Source organism: Pteropus alecto, unplaced genomic scaffold, assembly GCF_000325575.1.
Source record: "Pteropus alecto unplaced genomic scaffold, ASM32557v1 scaffold68, whole genome shotgun sequence".
Lineage (NCBI taxonomy): Eukaryota > Metazoa > Chordata > Mammalia > Chiroptera > Pteropodidae > Pteropus > Pteropus alecto.
Genome location: NW_006441386.1, coordinates 1,718,163 through 1,724,160, shown reverse-complemented (window position 1 = coordinate 1,724,160; position 5,998 = coordinate 1,718,163). Strand labels below are relative to the sequence as shown.

At 38.9% G+C, this 5,998-nt stretch overlaps 1 protein-coding gene across 2 annotated transcripts in view; it reads right to left on the bottom strand.

Moving 5' to 3' along the window:
- CALN1 (calneuron 1) overlaps window positions 1-5,998 on the bottom strand; it is a 514,614-nt gene that overhangs the window by 260,248 nt on the left and 248,368 nt on the right. The window lies entirely within an intron of this gene.

The following is a 5,998-nucleotide window of genomic DNA, read 5'->3' as shown; positions in this document are numbered from 1 at the left end:
AGAAACAGGAACAGGCAATTACAGCAGTATGTGAAAAGGGCCATAATACCCACAACTTAAGAAAACTGCAGGGGGAGAGAGGGGTCATGGAAGAAGACTGATTTTTCAGTAGGAAAATGCATAAGATCTTTAAAGATAGATGGTAATTGGATTGAAGATTATATGGTGATGATTCAGTTTAGTGTCAAGGATAAAATGGCTGACCCCATTTGTTAATTGGCCTCCCTTGGTGACTCAGCACGAAAACAGTTCCTAATCATTTGCATTAGTCCTCCAGTGCAGAGCTGAGCTAAATTTACTTATCGTTCTTCATGCCTTTAAACTTTGACCATATATCAGAACAATAATCTTTCTCCACTCCCAGACTTCTGCTACTATTCTAAGTGACTTTAACATCCTTAACCACAGCTTCTCTAACATCTTTCATTCAACTCAAGAAACTCCCATGTGGCCAGATTCTGGTTCTTGTCCTCATTCGACATTGCTCTGAAATCTTAAGCTCTAAAATTCCACTCTCATACCATGACCTCATATTTTTCCAACTTTCACTCCCACTGGCTGATCTTTGACCTTCTGTGACCACCACTCCTCAGCATTTCTCCAGACCATCAGCCCTCCACAGTCTTCCTTTCCTATTTAACCTAACTAGACAAGTTCTGTGGAGTCTAATTCAATTCAACTGCTCTTTCCCACTCCCTTATTAGTTTCCTGTTCAGTTTGTTCTCTGCATCTCAAGCAGCCTCTCCACTTCTGTAGCCAAACACAACCTTTTCCCCATGGTTATTATTCAAGATCTTCATGATTCTCTACAAACTCCCAATCCTACTTCCCAAATCCATCTGCACACTCTCAGGGAATAATGTCCACTAAATGCCCTTCAAAAAAAAAAAGTTATCAGTCTAGAATGGCTTTAATTTTTCACCTCTTCTCCCCTGTAAACTTACCTACTGCAAAATTCATTCTCATTTCCTCTCTTGTTTTAGTCAAAAGAGGTATGCTACTCCATTTCTATCAGACTCACATGCTATGAATTCCATTATTTAATGAGACTCCAGATTCTCTCACTTTATCCATCTCCCATACTCTTGGCCATTTCCTTTGCTGTAGCTGTTGCCAGCATGGTGACTCAAATCAGACTCCTTTAGGGCCACTCGACCCCATAGCCTGAAGCCATTGCTTGGGGTCTCTTGCTACCCTGTAGTTTCTAAACTTGGATGAAGCACCACACTGCATATGCAGTCTGGCATTAACTTCTTGAAAATTCAATTGTGACCAACCAGAAAAATGCTGTCTCCAAACAGCATTTGCTGTAGCCTATGTGGAGACGTCCTGCATATCTTAGACCTCATGAAACAGTGGCCAACCTAGCACTGCATTATTTGGTCTTGCTCTCTATCATTCCCTCTCTCACTTTCTTTTCCCTCGTTTTTACTGCCCTTGGTTTGCATCTCCCCAAAGACATCAGCATTTAAGCCTTGCCTCATGCTCTGCTTTCCAGTGCTAACACGACATGCATGCTATGAATTCCATTACTGTCTTCCAATCTCAGTGATTCTCTCACTTCTATAGTACATCTTTTTGTAAATGCAGAAAAGCCTAGAGAATGATATAAATGAACCTTGGTAAATACACCACCAAGCTATATCAAACTTAACATTTTGCCATTCTTATTTACTTTTTTATAAAAATAAAAGGAAATTAGACATCGCAAATACAAAAGAAGCTCCTTATATTTCTCTCCCTGATTCCATTTCTCTCACTCCCCAGATATAATCACTATCTTTAATTTGGTATTTATCATTCCCATTCATATGTTTAAAAATCTTTATTTCTTATCATGAAATATCATGACCATAAGAGTCTAGAAAACAGAATAATATAATAAACGTGTTTACCTAACTCAGCCTTATCACGTCTATACACTATACCATATTTATTGAGATCTTCTTTTAAAATGGCTTTATGGAAATACAAGTTACAAACAATAGTTTGAAGCTCCTTATAGATCACTTCTCTATTTTTTCCTCTCCTCCCATCCCAACAGTGACCACATCATGATTTCAGTACTTATTGTTGCCCTAAAGTTTTTCCATCTTTATTCTGAATATATATGCATTCATGTATATGTGTGTTTGTATATATAATGGACACATACACATATATATGTATAAATGTGTATATATTGATCCATATAATTAGTTTAGCCAGTATATAATATTCCATCTTCAGTTGATCAATATGTAGGTTGCTGACAATTTTTTTATATGAAAGGAATTCCCACAATGAGTATTCTTGTATCCTCTATAGATAGTGCCTCTCTCTAATAGCTGCAGAGTCACTTCCAAGTTGGGCACCAGGAAAAAATATACTCAACTACAATGGACTTGCCCCTGCTTTGTATGTCAACTGTTTTTGATAACATTCTGTATCTCTGGCAAATGAAATGAGGAACTTCACACATGAGGGGGCCCTCTCTCAGACCATTTTGGCCGCTAGGAAAACTGAAGGAAGCCTTAAGTACATTCAATGGATACTATACAATTACTAAAAATAATGTTGTAGACTCTTAATGGTAGGGAAAATATTCATAATTTATTGTCAAGTGGCAAAATAAATTTCTAAGATTCTGTGTTGTGTGATCATCATATTTAATGAAGAGATTATACCAAAAAGATCCAGGAATCAGCCTGAAGAAACTACTGCTGACATCAAAATAAACAATGACAGAAAGAGATTATAATCTATTGAATAAATACTGATTGACTGAATGAATGAGTGAAGGAAGAAAAGAAAAAGTTCTTGCTTATAGCATAATGCCAACAAATGTAAAAGAAATGACAGACTTAGAAAAACTATCATTTCATAACCACCATAATAATTGATTTAGACAAGGTTCACTAGTGGGCACAAAAACTAGTAAGTGAAAGTTTGATAAGGATTGGATATTCATACAGTTTCAAAGTATTTCCCTATAAACTACTTATTAATTATGAAAGAATAGTCACTTTATAGTGAGAAGGCTGGCAGACTCTATTCTAATTCAGTTATCAAAATTAATATCACCAATAATGGGATGAGTCATCATTATGTCATGAGAAGGACACACCATCATCACTTCTGTGGTATTTCTACCAAGGCTGCATAACTTATATCTAACCATGAAGAAACATCAGACAAACCCAACATCCAACACAAGAGGCATGTTACAAAATAACTGGCCTACCTATAACTTTCAAAACTGTCCAGGTGGTGAAAGTAAAAAAAAAAAAAAAAAAAAAAAAAAAAAAAAAAAATTTATCTAGGGGACCCCACACCCACACACATACACATACACACACACACACACACACACACACACACTCCCGAGGAACCTTTTGAGATTGGAGGAAACTAAAAATCTTCACAGATAAATGCTGAATATGATCCTGGATTGGATGATTTAGCTATAATGGGCAGTATTGGAGTAATGGGCAGTATTGGAGTAATTGGCAGAATGTGAATGGATACTGTGGGTTAGGTGGTGGTATTGTACCCTGTTTCCTGATTCTGATGATTATGTTGTGGTTATGCAGGTGAGTGTGGAAAACATGCACAGAGTATTCACAAATAGTGAAACATCATGTCTGCTTACTCTGCGAAGGTTTAGGAAAAAAATGTAGATATTTGGGAGAAAGAATTATAAAGCAAATGTGGGCAATGTCAAAATCAAGAAATCTGGGTGAAGGATATAGAGGAGTTCATTGTACTATTCTTTAAATTTTCCTCTAGTATTTAAAATTATTTAAAATTAAATAGTCCAAAAAAAAAAAAAAGACTGTCGATTTAATTACATCTGTGTGGTAGAATACTATGCACAATTAAAAATTACATTTACTAAATGACATGAGAAAAATCTATTTTCTTTAAAAATCAGAATAAAAAATATATAAGCAATATGATTTTAACTGTAAAAACACGTTGCTGGGATGGGAGAAGAGAGGAAGGAAATACAATAAGGTAAAGGTGAATTACCATCGAATGGTGATATTTCAAATGACTGTGGGCAGTTGGTAGTGGTCCTTATACTTTTCTTTATTTACAAATGTGTCCATGTGTCTAAATTTTTATAAGACCCAAATGTTATTTTTAAATAACCAAAGCAATTAATGAACTGAAAGCTTGGCTACAACCACTCTCTATTCTGGGGTCCATTTTTCTGAGATCATCTGAAGTCTCAGAATGGAAATCTTTCACAAAACTTGAGGCATCTGTTGTTACACCCGATTCCTCTGGAAACTCTTTATTTCCCAGCTCAGATGAATCAATTAAGCCATAAGGAGCAAACCAGTCCCAGACTCTGCCACTAGATGGGTTTACAAGGTGCTTATTTTAGCACAGGCTGAGAACTGAGTGAGCTAATCTTCAAAAAGGGAGCCTGTCATCCCACTCAACAACATAAAAAGCAATTTATTTGGGGGGAGAAAAGCCATTTCAACATGAAAATTAGTCCATGACACTATGTCTAATAAAACAGCACATAAATGAACTGCTGGCAGGCCCACCTCTCACTCATTACCCTTTCTTTCGGGTGTGTCTCTCAAATGGAAAATGAGGTTCTCTCAATGGAAAAACAAATTGTGACATTTGTTTTAACTCTAGAGTGGTGAACCAAGACTGTTCACGCATTGTATGAAAAAAAACCTTTTCACAAAAACATTTAGTCATTCTACTCCTTCTATCGAACACATTCCAAAGGTTTTAGTGTCATCATCTATAATTCAACCTCAAAAATTCACCCTCGACCTTTCCCCTTTTTGATGGCTGTACCTCCATCACGCAGAGTTGTGGACCCAAAACACCGCATCTAACCAAGGTTTGCTTCAGCATCAAATCCCTCTCTGGCTCCCACTCGCTCACTAATTCAGCAAACACTTATGGGTCTGCTGTTCAATGCCAGGCCATAGGCCATTGCTATGGGGCAGAGGCAGGGGCAGATCCCCTCTTTGTTCTGTCAGGCTCTTTCCAAACACGGCCATGCCCACCTTCTTCCCACTTCTCAGCACCCCCAAACCCCATCTCAACCACTCAAAGGATACCAGCTTTTCACAGTATTAAGAGCAGACCTTCCCTTTCAACACTATAGGCTGTTTTGCTACTCAAAATACCCTCTTTCTTTTGTCTCTGCAAATGACATTTTTCTATTTATTCTTCAAGATTTACAGCCAAAGTCAGGTTTCCTACTAAGCTCTCCTTGAGAAGGGAGAGAAGAGCTCACTCTCTCCTCTGGAATCCTGTGGAATATCCCACCAGATGAGGAGGAGCAGATAAGGAAGGAGCTCAGAAATGCCCTGGGCTAGAGCCTTTCTTATCTCTGTACCTCTTGCTGGAACTGCCCAATCACTTTTGGCACATGCAGAAATACTGGGAGATACTCTCACAGGAAACCTTGGTAAGTGCATTTCTCCCACTCGTTTGTCAAAGGAGAGTGGACAATGGACAAAACCCCCTCAGGACTGGACCCCAGACCCTGCAGGTGGGATGTGATCAGTTTGGGGCTGAAGGCAGCAAATGCAAATCACCCGTCAAATGGTACTTCAGTCCATGACACGTGTCCCAGTGAAATTATGTCTCTAACCACTGCTCTTATAGCTACTGGTCTATCATCTGTCTCCCCAATCCAGTGGTGCTCAATAAATGACTGTTGAATGGCAGGACAAATGAATGAACCAAGGTAATACTGGGTGGATCCTGAGTTGTATGAGTTGGCCCTGCACAAGCATAGGGGGTGGCATTGGCAGGGTCCCAGAAACTGCACTGAATGTCCTAAGTGGCAACCATCGGAACTCATCAACTTACAGGATAGGCAAGAATGTGGCTCTACCTCTCTCCACATACAGTCCTGGCTACCTCAACAACTGAGAGGATGGGGAGAGTGTGCCACAGCTGGGCATGGCTGCCTATCCCATAGCACTGGGGCCTTGCCCTGCAGCTCTCTGGAAGCTGGTCTCCAACTGGGAAG